Source organism: Plectropomus leopardus, chromosome 22 (genome assembly GCF_026936395.1).
Source record: "Plectropomus leopardus strain MGB_pleo_1.0 chromosome 22, ASM2693639v1, whole genome shotgun sequence".
Lineage (NCBI taxonomy): Eukaryota > Metazoa > Chordata > Actinopteri > Perciformes > Serranidae > Plectropomus > Plectropomus leopardus.
Genome location: NC_142197.1, coordinates 1615506 through 1627562, shown reverse-complemented (window position 1 = coordinate 1627562; position 12057 = coordinate 1615506). Strand labels below are relative to the sequence as shown.

At 38.2% G+C, this 12057-nt stretch overlaps 1 protein-coding gene across 2 annotated transcripts in view; it reads left to right on the top strand.

Moving 5' to 3' along the window:
* LOC148185827 (uncharacterized) overlaps positions 1–12057 on the top strand; it is a 377412-nt gene that overhangs the window by 314874 nt on the left and 50481 nt on the right. For both annotated transcript variants that reach the window (XR_015775442.1, XR_015775443.1), the window contains 2 exons: positions 8164–8278; positions 10177–10292. The gene's annotated coding sequence lies outside the window, so the exon portion shown is untranslated. The remainder of the gene's footprint in view (positions 1–8163; positions 8279–10176; positions 10293–12057) is intronic.

Genomic DNA, 12057 nt, shown 5'->3' with positions numbered 1-12057 from the left:
CCATGTATCATTAATCACTACATAAGGTGGCAGTGGTGGGTGGAGACACCTAACCCCGCCCCTATAACATTACTAGAAACGTCCTAAAAGGCTAGCAATGTCCTAAAATCTAAGAAACATCCTAAAATTCTGGACGAGAAATACGAGAAATGTCCTGAAATTCTAGAAATGTCTTTAAACCGTAGAAATGTACTTAAATCTCAAAAATGTCCTAAAATCATGGATATGTACAAGAATTCTTCAAAAATGTCAAAAATTTAAGAAACATCCTGAAATCCTAGGTGCATTCTGAAATCCTACGGGCGACCAAAAATCCTGAAAATGACCAAAAGTTCTTGAAATGTCCTAAAATCCTAGAAATGTCTTAAAATCTTAAAAGCATCCCAAAATTCCCCAAAAATTCTAAAATCCTAAAAATGTCCAAAAATTGTAGAAATTTTCAAAAATGATAAAAAACATTCTAAAAATCCTAGAAATGTCCTGAAATCCTGCAATTGTTCTCAAATCCAGAAACAACCCAAAACCCTATAACGTCCTAAAATCTGAGAAACGTCCTAAAATCTGAGAAACGTCCTGAAATCTGAGAAACATCCTAAAATCTGAGACACGTCCTGAAATCTGAGACACGTCCTGAAGTGGTGGAGACGTGTTTGGAGCCTGTTTGACCTCCGCTGCTCTGAGAAACCGTGAAAACAGCAGCAAAGTGGAGATAAAAAAATATTTGCATCTCAAAAGATTTAATGGAGCTAATTCGTCTTCACACAACCTCAATCTGAACCCCCACCATCCATCCAGCTGATCAGTGTCTGATTTTATGTATTTATTTTAATTTCGTTGATCTTTGGGTGGACGTGTTTCATTAACCGTTAGGTGGCGGGTGGAGAATTGTTGTGCAGTGGAGTTTTTTTAGAGGCGTGCCGTCTCTCTTTTTAAATTTTATTTTAGTTTGCCTCTGACGACCAGCAGGACGCAGTATTCCTAATAAAAATAGTTTATGTATTGGTGATCATTATGATGATTATTATTGGATAATCATTCTTTGTTTGGGAGTTGGCGCAGCGCCCGCGCAGCTCTGAATTTTTGGATGGCGCTATGTTTAAACTTGCTCACCGTGCCAGGATACATTTGCATTTTATTTGCAGCTGTAATTAGCTGATCAGCATCTCTCTCTCTCTTCCTCTCTCTCTCTGCCCATCTTTATTCTCATTATGATTTTGTGTTCTCGCCGCCTCTCCCACCGCCCCCCCTCCCTCCCCCACAATCCCTCATTTCCCAATGTCCTGGCAGCGCCGCCAGATGTTTATCGGGTTTATACCCAGGGACACTGCCATGTCAAATAAACCAGGGATGGACACTTACAGGCGGCTGGGTATCCAAGCGAGCCCTCCCTCCTCTCTCCTCCTCCTCCTCCTCTTCTCCTGGCTGAGCTGAATAATCCTGGACTGGGTGGCCACTGGGAGCCCAGTGTGGGTTTCATATGAAAGCAAAACAACCAGATCACGTTGGTTGTTGCTTAAAAGGGGGTCTCCAAAATAGACTGGTTTAATTTTTGTGCATGCGCAGAAAAAGCACACATAAACTGCAGCCCAGATACTGTAGATCAGTGATACTCAACTTACAGCCGAGGGCCAAATTTGGCCCCTATAGGTGGCCCCCAACCATTTTCTAATTCACAATAAAAATAGAGTGATTGACTGTGAATAGTTTTTGTCCTTTTAGTCTCCGTAAGGTGTCAGAGACATAAAACAGCATCAAAATAGAGCTTGTTGATCAAAAAAGAGTCAGATGAGGATCCACCACACCCCGACAGAGGACACAGCTGAGACACTGATGTCTTAAAATACTAGACGTGCTAAATCCCACCAGTGTCCTAAAATCATAGAACTGTGCTAAAATCCTAAAAACCTTTTAAATCCTGGAAATGTCTTTAAATCCTAGAGACATTGTAAAGTCCTGGAAACGTCTTAATATCAGAGATATCTTTTAAAATCCTGGTAACGTCCGAAAATCTTAGAAGCTTCCTAAAGTTAGAGATATGTCCTAAAATCCTAGAAACGTGCTGAAATCCCGGAAGCTTCCTAAAATCAGAGATACGTCCTAAAATCCTCCAAATGTCCTAAAATCATAGAAATGTCTTAATATCAGAGATTTGTCCTTAAATCTTACAAATGTCCTAAAATCCTACAAATGTCCTAAAATCAGAGATATGTCCTAAAATCTTAGATATGTGCCAAAATCTAAGAAATGTCCTTAAATCATGAAAGATCCTAAAATCTGCAAAACGTCCTAAAATCCTAGAAACATGTATGGGGCTGCTGTGTTTGGCCCCTGGCCCCTGGCCCCTGAGTGTCCCTGCTGTTGATAGAGACGTGCAGATGAGCTCACTGAGAGTCAAACATGCCGTCAGGAGTCTCCCAGGAGAGACGCTCACAACGCGACCTGCCTGTTATCTGCAGGGAATCTCCTCTGTAACGACTTCATTAAAAACTCTCTATTAATTTGAAATAAAAGCGGCGGTGCAGGAGGGCCCGGGCTCCCGGGCCCCCGGGCCCCCCACACTGCAGCTCCACCACATACAGTAGCTATCTGAGCGCAGATCACCTGAGCTGCAACAATCACAACAACACGTCCGAAGCTTCTGCACAGTCCCCACGCAGCCGGCCATGATATACAAATATTTATCCTCTGATAAGGAACCGCCACGACGGCAGATAACCTCCGATTCCTCTGCGTCAGGACTCTCTGTCTGTACAGTCTCAGCAATCACGAAATATTTCCCTCCTTCCTTTCACTCCATAAACTTCTCTCCTGCCTTTAATTTGGTTATTAGGAGACTCCCTAAGCTGCTTTACTCAATGACTGTTTGTGGGGAAAGAAAGAAAGAAAGAAAGCAGAGGAGGAGAGATGGAGGGGAGAGGGAGGAGGGTTTCCACAAAAAAAGAATGAAAGAGAGAACAAATAGCCAACGTTTAACGTTTACACCCTGCCTGGCGACTCAGTGGCGCTGCGGGGCCGAGCCGAGCCGGGCTAAAGTGTCCCGAAAGCCTTTGGAGGGGGTGTAAGTCCCCGGATATCGGGTTCTCCAGATCCCCTTTAAATGACTGTCAAAGAGGCAAAATATCAAATAACACGAGGGTCTCAGTCTGCCCCCCCAGCCTGCCAGCCTGGCACCAGTACTGCGTTACTGTAATGTGATTACTTCTGCAGCAGAGCAGGGATTTCCACACTGTAAAATCTGACAACTTCATCTTACTTTAAAAAAATAAGAAATACATCAATTACCTTGGAAAAGTTCAGTAAATATAACTATTTGTACATTGTGTTTACTTTATATCTTTTTTTAAGGTTTCCTAAATGTTGTTTTATTAATTTTGTGAAGTTGTTGCAACTTAAAAAATGTCAGGTTTAATCAAAACAATCTTTCTTTTTATCGGGCAGTTAAAGAAAATAAAATGCGATTTTCTTTGGGGCATTTATAGATATGTATATATGCACGCAGGGCTGCCAAAATTGTACACCAAAAGAGTACTCGTGATGTATTTAAATGCCACATTTTTCTGGTTAAGATCAGTTCACTGTAAAATCTGACATTTTATCTAAAATATCTGTGAAACGCATTGTCTTGAAAAATGTAAGTAAATAATACTTAGTCTCTGTTTACTTTATATCTAATTGTTTAGTTTACTTAAAATTTAGTTACAATTACTTACTTTTGTGAAGTTGTTGCAACTTAGTTTTAGGAACATCAGTAAACCAAGTTTTCTGTATTCTGTTGGTTTCACACTCATGAATCATATTTATATTTTCTTAAACATGTTAACAAAACAAAACTTGCAGATGTGCAAACTTCATAATTGACAAAATCCTCTCTGTGATGATCAAGTTAAATCAGACTAACTTGGTTTACTGAAGTTGCTAACACTTAGAAAGAACAAGTTAATTTCACTTATCATTTTTAATTTGCTACAGTTTCACAAAATTAAGTAAATATAACTAAATTTCAGGTAACCTTAACATTTAGATAGAAAGTAAACACGCTAAGACTGATAGTTATATTTACTTGCTTTTTTTCAACGTTGGAAAAAGAGAATTTTGAACCAACTTAAAATAGTTACTTAAATCGGTAACACATAAATTAATTACTTTTCATTTTTCAAATTAAGTTATCAAGTTCGGTTAACAGAACCACTTGGAAATCAAGTCGAGAAAACTTAATTCATTCACCTATTAAAGCAATTATTTTTAGTTGTTTAACAACGCTCTTTTTTCAGTGAAGGCAATCAGTTTCCAACATTATTATTATTATTTTGTGTAAGATCAACGGTCAGATTTTACAGTGTGAAATGCACAAATATCCACAGTTCAGTGGTGCTCTCTGCAGCCCTGCATCGTAATGCGTCACAGTAAACACTTTTTGTTGTGAAGTTGCAACAACGTCACAAAATTAAGTAAATTCAGCTGAAATTTAAGTCAATTTAACAATTACATGTGAAATAAACTTAAACTAAAAGTAATACTTATACTGGTACTTTCATGTTAACAAAACAGAACTTGCAGATCTCCAAACTTCATCTTTGGCAAAATCCTCTTTGTGATGATCAAGTCAAGTCAGACTAACTTGATTTATTAAGTTGCAAAAACCTAGAAAGAAAAAGTTAATTAAACTTGTCATTTTTAAGTTGCAAAACTTCACAAAGTTAAGTCAGTAAAACTAAATTTTGAGTAAAATTAACACATAAATTAAGATTTACAGTTATATTTACTTTCTTTTGTAAGACAGCTGTTTTCCGTGATTATTTTAGATGAACTCGTCAGATTTTACAGTGTATACTGCTGTTCTGTCTGTTGTTTGTCCAAGTGGTGTTGCCTTACCACATTAAAAAACGCCGCTCAGCTGCTGTGGAGGTGCAATCGGTCTGAAACTGTGTCTTTGTTTTATCACTTTTAAATGTATCGACAAGCCAGAAATTAGAATAAAAAATGGGTGTTAAAGTGTCAGTCACATATGTTTCACTGCATGTGTGATTTCAGTAGTCAGTCGCTTTCATTTATAGTAGAACTGTAAAGTCGTACAGATTTGGTCCACTTCAGTGTTTTAGCTCCGGCCCTGTGAGGACGTAAAGATGACATTATTACTGAAGCTCATCAGGTATTAAAACACAACATGAGCTCTTTAAAGCAGACACACTCAGTCGCTTTTTATTGGGGGCCACTATCAGGTGGGGGCCACTATCAGGGGTCAGATTTGAGCTATTGGCTGTGAGTTGAGTATAACTAGTATACTTTTAAGATATACGTGAGTTTTCTAATCTTAATTTTTATATTTTGGGAGCATAATCTAGTGTGCAGATTCTGTTTTTTCCTTCTTCGTCCAGCAAGAGTGAACTTTTTGTACAATATTTAAAAAAAATTTCTCGAAGGTGAGGGGGGCAGATTGGGTCCCCTTCAATAGAGGCTGCGGCCCTGTGAGTTTGCAAAGACACCTGCAGCACTAAAGCACAACATACACGTTATATCAGTTTGCTGCTAAAAGACGAGTGTTCCTTAATAATAGCTACTCAGTTCATTATTTTGTTGTGAACCATTGTAATGGTGCAAAAATATGAAAATAAACCAAATTATCAGCCTTTGTTTCATTTTAAAAAAATATATCTGTTTCACCCCTTTTAAGAAGAGTTTGATGCTTTTATACACACACTGATCATCCGATTCACCTCCAAAGATAAACGCAAACTTAAGGTTATAAAATCTGCTCTAATTGTAGCACACTGCCAACTTTCCCAAATTAGACACAGTGGCGTGCTGAAAACATCCTCTCTAACAGTGTGCAGTCTTATCTGCAGAGGGCCTATGCATTGTCATTAATCTTCACCAGGCTAATTAAATTAATCCATCGCCTCTTGGCATTGGAATATAACGACCACCAGTAAATCCGCTGCAGGATAACGGATTTGTTTTTAAAACTGCTTTAATAGCTTACAAACAGCAGCCAGGCCGGGTTCATTATCACTTTTGATTTCTTTTCTTTTCTCGATAAAATGCACCTTTTCGTTTTTTTTCTGTGTATTTTTATGTTTTTGTGAAGGGAAGGAGGTTGGAGGGTTTTGATTGACAGTCTGTCCGTGGGATCATGTTTAATCCCTGCCTCTCTCGAGCCTGTTCAGAACTCATTTCTCCACCACGAGATGGGGGACTCAGATGGTTGCCGGGGCAACGGAGATAGTGCTAAGCCATTTCCATTTTCTGCGAATGAGGAGGGGGGGGGCAGAGAAACATTTGCAACAGAGGTCGTCACAAAGTCATTCACAAACACAGCGGAGGGGCTCATTACTCCAGAGGAGCCGGATTACTCGTTACTTTACTCCACAGTAATATGTTTTCATCTCAGGGGCCTCACAGCCAGGGCCGCACTCAGCGGTGGAGAGGGGGGGCAATTTCACCCAGTGAGAAATTTTTAGAAACTGAACAGATAAACTGATTTTTAAGCCCTTTTTGGTCCAAAAATCTTCCATCATGACGCGTCACTTTTGGTGATTAAATGCCATTTTCTGGAGCCGGCATCTAATTGAGGGCCACAGGAAGAGTGTATAAAAGCCATAACTCTTTATGACTTTTGAAATTAAATATTATACTGTGACATTTATAATGACTTTTTTTAAATGACATATTATACAACGACTTTTTAATGACTTTATATAACATACTATGAACTTTTTTATAACATACCATGATGGTTTATGACTTTTGAAATTAAATATATTTTATTATTAATACATTTTAATGACTTTTTAAATGATATACAACTTTGTAATGACTTTTTGTAATATGCTATTAATTTTTTATAACATACCATGACTTTCTAAAAAAAACATACTATATATTTTTTTCAAAACATACCATGAGTTTTTATGACTTTTTATGGCTTTCTAATGATATATTATACCGTGACTTTATATGACCTTTTCAATAACATGTCTGAAAATTCATAAAAAGTCATAGTATATTATACATGACAATTGTATGACTTTTTTAAATAACATACTATGACTTTTTATGACATATTATACCGTGACTTTTTTTATTAATGTACAATTAAATTTTTTTGTAATATACTACGACTTTTTTGATAACATATCACTTTTTAACAACTTTTTTGAAACATACTAAGCTCAAGACTTTAGGAGATTTATTACAAATTAAACTAGGACTTTTATTTTATTAACATGCTATGACTTTGACTTAAAACATTTTTTTCATATATTATGCTAGCTCTTTTTATGAAGTTTTAAAATAACATTCTGTAAAATTTTTTAAAAACATTCTATGATTTAAAAAAATTGCACACCATGACATTTTAAGACTTCTTTTTGACTGTAAAAAAAAAAAGCAACTGTAATATATTTTGGAGATATAAATTTTATAGGAAGTTAATGAATGCATCGATACATTTTGTTAAGTTTTGAATATGGGAGAAATAAGTTAAGATATATATACTGTATATGTGAGTATGTATGTAAATATGCATGTACATGTGTGTATATATGTATATATGTATATCTGTGTGTGTGTGTGTGTGTGTGTGTGTGTAGTCACAGCAGTGCCATGCTGCAGTGACTGGGATTATAGGGCATTTCTAAGATTTTAGGATGTTTCTAGGATTTTGGGACATTTGTAGGATTTCAAGATATTTTTAGGAATTCAAGATGCTTCTATGATTTTAGGGCATTTCTAGACTTTAAGGACGTTTCCATGATTTTAGGACATCAGTGTCTCAGCTGTGTCCTCTGTCGGGGGTGTGGGGGATCCTCCTCTGGCTCTTTTTTTGATCAACAACCTCTATTTTGATGCTGTTTTATGCTCTCTGACATCGTATGGAGACTAAAGGTACAAAAACAATCCACAGTGTGAATCACTTACTGGTTTTGTGAATTAGAAAGTGATTTGGGGGCCACCAGGGGCCCTATCAGGGGCCAGATTTGGCCCGCTGTTCTACCATGCAAACGTAATCTAAGTTCTTTGTTAGCAGAAACATACTTTGCCAACATCTTTTCTTGCAGTTGGCTTGAAAACAAAGTGTTTAAAACTGGGCGTGAAGGGGTTAAACATGATAAAACTGACATATTAAATTTTTCCTTCCACCTTATTTCCTTCCTGTCTCTTCAGAGGGAGCGGCGCTCGGCTCCATCAGCACCCGGTGACGACCACCACGAGACGGTGAAGATGAACCGGCCTTTCTGATCAAAGCAGCCGTCTATAAAGCTCAAGGCTTTCTGAGCGGGTATGTTGCCTTTTATTCTGACACACACACTCACACACACACACACACACACACTCACACACACACACGTACAGTGAGAAATGTCTTTCAATCAGGCTGCACAAACCTGCCATCTTTCTTTTTGGCATTTTAAATCGACTTCACCTGCATCTGGAAACCTGCACCGTCTCCCCGGGGTGCCGCTCGCGTACGACCACGGCGTCAGCGCGCCGGCGGGGCGTTAATGCACTGCTTGTTAGTTTTAATTAAGTAGCCTATAGCCTAGTGATCAACGAGATCAAGGGCAGTTATTTAAATAAGAAGCGCACCAGGCCTCCAGTAAACTGCAGGCGAGAGTTGTTGGCTCCTTTTTCCGTCACCTGGCCTCATTAATTCAAAACATCTTTGCCTCTCGGTCGACTCGACACCACACCTGTCAGAACATAGCCCACTCCTCAGTCAGTCCTGGCATCAGTGGTCTCCTAATTTTATTTTCACAACCGACCAACTTTCTTTCTCCGCGGAGAGCCGCGGGCGTCTGCAGAGTTTATTTGGTCTGTGTCTACACGATAAAGAGGAAAGTTAGGTGAAGGACAACAATCTGGTGGAGGAGACCGATCAGGAGGAGTCATGATAATAAGGCTAATAAGGTATCTCTCTCCTGCACATTGTTGAAGAGTTTGCATGTCGCCTATGAGGCTGCTTAAATTAAGCCACATCCAGCAGCTTTTTTTAATATTGAATATGCAAACACATTTGACGACGAATAGTGTAATTGCAGATGATGCTCTAGGCCTGTCTTTAAAGGGAAAAAAGGCTCCCCGAATATTCAAACTGCCCTCCTTTCACATCACATCCCCCCAACAGCTTTTGAAAAGCTGATGTTTTAAAAAGGATTGATAAAGGCGGGAAAGATCCACGGGCAGAGGAGATAGAGGAGATGCTTTCAGGCCAAATCCAGTCTGACGCAGTCAACACATCTGATGAAAGGTCGGGATATTGTTTCAAGAGTAAGCAGAATCAAACTGGAAGTTACTGATTGTTGAGGGAAAATGAGTCCATTGTGCAGTTTTAACTTTCAGAAGAACATTTATTACTTTTATCAAAGCGGACAGATTTGGATTCACTGTTCTCTGCACGAACTCACTACATTTTAACAAGTTATCAAATCATGCAGTTATTCTTTTATTTTATTAGTTTCTAACTGCGCACGACACCTACAGAGAATTGCAGTGGACTGAAGCTATTTTCACTGTCTGTTTTCATATTTTTTTTGATAGAGGTCCTGGCTAATCCCCAAATGTCTTAAAAATCCCTAAAAAAGTCCCAAAATCCTTGAAATGTCCTCAAATCCTAGAAATGTACTGAAATCCTAAACATGTCAGGGAATCCTAGAAATTTCCTAAAATTCTAGAAAGGTCCTAAAATTGTAAAAACGTCCCAACATCCTGCAAATGCCCTAAAATCCAAGAAATGTCCTATAATCCTAGAAATGTGCAAAAATCTGAGAAATATCCTCAATTAAAAAAGAAGTCCTAGAAATTTCTAGAACATCTTAATATCTTAGAAGTGTGCCAAAATCCCCGAAACGTCCTAAAATCCTGCAAATGCCCTAAAATCCTAAAAATGTACAGAAATCCCAAAAATGTACTAAAATCTGAGAAATGTCATAAATTAAAAAAAGTCTTAAAATCCTAGAAATGTCCTAAATTCCTAGAAACATCCTAAAATCCTCAAAACATGTATCAGGCTGCTGCGACTGGCACCTGGCCCCCTGTCATTTTGCAAAAGTGGCCCCCGAACAAAGCGAGTAGATTATTCCTGCAGGAGGTTAAATTCTGACTTTATTCGGCTTCTTTTGAAAACACAGATGCATCATGAGCTGTAGGAGTAGCTGCTTGTTTTTTGTGTCCTCACAGTTTCTAATTTTCTGAACTTTGACTCCACGGTGAGTCACGGCGGCCGCACAGGGCTGGACGTCTGGACACGCCCCTGCAGTGATGTCACAGCAGGTGTTTCCTGTCAGCTGGTGAAGGTAAGACACCGCCTGGTTATTTCGGGTTGAATTGTCCTTCAGTTTCAGTCAAAGCTGAGTTATAAAGTCGGGTAATATTCCAAAGATGTCACTTCAGTGTTTTCAATTTGACAAAGAAGATCTTAAATTCAGGCCGACTTCTTTGATATTTCCACCACTTTCTTACCTGGAAAACCTTGAAATGTGGTCTTTATGTCTGTGTAATGCAGCTGAATGGTTTGGAAAAGGTTAGAAAATGAAAAATGTTTGGTCAATTTTCGGTTGAGAGTGAACTTTCAATGCTGAGCATTGTTTCCAGTGTTGTGTGGTGTTTTCGTTGTTTGTATTCTTGAGTGGAGCTCACTTACTGGCACATTTTTGGGCTCGTTTCGGGTTCGGACAGAAAAATATGGTCTGAGTCCAGTTTAAACGTGACAACACTGTTTTTTTATTACGCCTGACGCATTTCAATTTCATTTCATTTAAATTTTTGTTGCATTCATGCTTTGTTACCTAAATAACAAACTTCAGCATTTACCAAGAAGGCAACTAACTCAGACTCAGGAAAAAAAAAGTTTAAAAAAGAAAAGACAAACAAGGAAATAGCCTGGAAAAAATGTTTGATAATAATTCTGTAAAATATTTTAAAATGTATTATTAAATATTATGTAATTTAAAATATAGTTTATGGACATTTCCCCAGCTTTTTAGAAATAATTTTCTATGTTTCCTAAATGCTTGCACTTTGTGAAACATTTATTTTGGAAAGAAATCGCACCAAATAGTTCAGAGTTCAAAGGTTAAATAATTGTAAAAGGCCCCTGAAAGCAGCACAAGAAAAGTGATGCTGCTCCAGGTTTCAAAGGGTTAACTAGTGTTTATTTGACATTTAAAGCAGATGATCTGAACACCTGAATTCACGTTTTTTTTCCTGCAGAGGATTATTCATGAAACAAAAAGACTCAAACCTTTCTGAGGTGGCAGGAGCCACTGAGATCACAGACAACCTGATACATATTTCCAAAAGCAAAATGCAAGTTTCTATTCTCAGATGTTTCCCTCCAAACCCTGCGACTTCGCTCGGACACAAAATCACGAGGAACGAGTCTTCTAACGTTCATGAAGATGTGCTTAGACGGCTGCTCGTTAGACACCATCATCTTATCTGCTTCCTTCGAAAACAAATCCGTCACCAGCGGTTATCCATGAAAACACGTGATGTTTTTGTTGGATCTCTCTGACCTCAGAGTTTTTCTGCCAAACTAAACAACAGGTGGGAGATAAAAAGTGCGAGGCGTTAGGACAGAGAACGTGCTGTTGTTTTTGTGACTGAAGTGCACAAGCAGGACTCGATTGAAGTGTTACCTTTTAACCTCATCGGCGAGGCGCTGTGGCGTTCACAAGGTAACACGGTGGAGTCTTCCTCCAGACGAAGAGCTTCCTCATAACCAGAACTCCCATTTAGAGTGAAATCACTATAAAACAGGCGTCAGCAGTGTGCGTGTCACAGCTGTAGATACTGATGTTAAATGAATGTTGGCAAAACTCTACATTTTTTTACGATTCTCAACTCACAATTCAATTCACGAAACGATTTTTAAAAAATACAAAATGAGATTACAGAAAAATTATGACTGAAAAATATTAATTATTTCAAACAAAAAATATACAAAACACTGCATTTTTCTTCTTTTGTATATGTTAATTACAAAGAATCCCTTTTTTATTTCTGAGGTATAAATGTAAAACAGAAACTATGAAACGAATGCACTGCTGGATATTCACA